Here is a 1,652-nt window from a genome sequence, read left to right as displayed (position 1 = left end):
TGGTGTTAACACTGTTAGAAGCAGATGTTAAATGACTTTTTTACCCCTATCCCTTTCTTTAAATATCACTCCCTCCAACCTCAATGAGTTGGATTTCTTAGAGCCGTAGGAGGGAGCATCAGCCCAAAGATCACCTGGGCTGATTGAGGGTTTCTTCTCTAACTTTGATCACCTTAGCTGATTGAGGAAGAGAGGTACTGATATTGTGAAGGTAAGACCACAGATTCCCCCCTTTATTTTTTCACTATGGAAACAATGTGCAATATAGCAGGGGAGTTGGGGAATCAAACTCGAACCGTGTGATGTTGTTTGTCAATGGATATAAACTCCTTGTAGTAGAGGTCTCAACAAACCCCTCTTGCATAGATGATGATCCTTCTCTAGAAAAGTTCAGCTGAGAGAGGCATGACACACATCAATACAAACCTATTAGAAACCCAAATCTGGTTTGCTGATGTTGGGCTATCCCTACATACTGGCAATCCTCAACTAATCCTCTACCTCCAACACCTTAAAGCTACGGCTTGGCTTCCTCTCACCACCCACTCTTCTCCTCCTTCCATTGTGATCAGTGAATGGTAGCGGTGATCTTCCTATAAAGGAATGGCAACACTGGCTGCTTTGAATGCTCTGGTATTTTACAAGCATAGCAATTGGACAACTCTACTGAAGTTTGACCATTGGAACTCAACTGTCACTTTGTGATTTGCTTTGTTGATTCACCGAAGTAAAACACTCTTTATGTGTTTTTTACAGGGGAAAGTTAAAGGATACCCAGTTTGGTCAAATCCGAACCGACTAGAACTATTTCTAAATGAGAACATCCCACCACCAGCTGCTTGTCCAAGCATTGTAAATGGAAAAGACTTAGGTACAAATTAGACTTGAAATTCATAACTTTCCTTTTATTTGTAGGTTTTGTGATTTAACCTAATATGTAGTTTTCTTCTCGTAGGTTCAACTACTTCAAAGCTTTAAGCAAGATACATTTTATCTTTCGGTGCCGAATAGAGATTGTTTTGGGTAGTTAGTGGGGCTCCAGTGCACCTTCTTTATCTTGGGAGGAGTCTTGACGCAAATATTTTCTTCAAAGCAGCCATGTCCAACAATGATCCGTCCAGGCTTCCCATCATTTGTGATCTATCTTGTATTATAGTATGAGGAATGATAATAAGTCCAGGCTTCCCATCGTTTGTGATCGATCTTCAACAAGATGAACAAGACTCAATTGCCAAAACCCTCTCTTTGATTGCAGATTTTAGAACAACTTAATCGTAAGTGTTAGAATAAATCCTAACTCTCTCATAGTTTCTTAAGGAAGAAGACGATAATAATGGTTGAGGGCAAAATCGTCATCACCATTGGACTAAGGGTATTTTGGGACTTAAAACAAATTTGTAACACACTTAACGGTTTCTCACTCACGATCAGGGTATGGTTGATATATTCTATAACTTAGAAAGGAAGAATTTATAATTATAAACTTCTCAAAGGAGGATTATATAATACTTAAAACATATAATGAGGGGAGTGTCATTTACTCATTAAAATCAATTGCGGTGAAAACACGTAAATGACTTTTGATCTCTTTTTAATTATTATGTAATTTCTATAATCATCATGTCTGAATAATTAGAATCAAAACCAAAAGG

Source organism: Macadamia integrifolia, unplaced genomic scaffold (assembly GCF_013358625.1).
Source record: "Macadamia integrifolia cultivar HAES 741 unplaced genomic scaffold, SCU_Mint_v3 scaffold2132, whole genome shotgun sequence".
NCBI classification, from domain to species: Eukaryota; Viridiplantae; Streptophyta; class Magnoliopsida; order Proteales; family Proteaceae; genus Macadamia; species Macadamia integrifolia.
The sequence above is the reverse complement of the archived record's forward strand: the minus strand, read 5'-3'. Positions refer to the sequence as shown.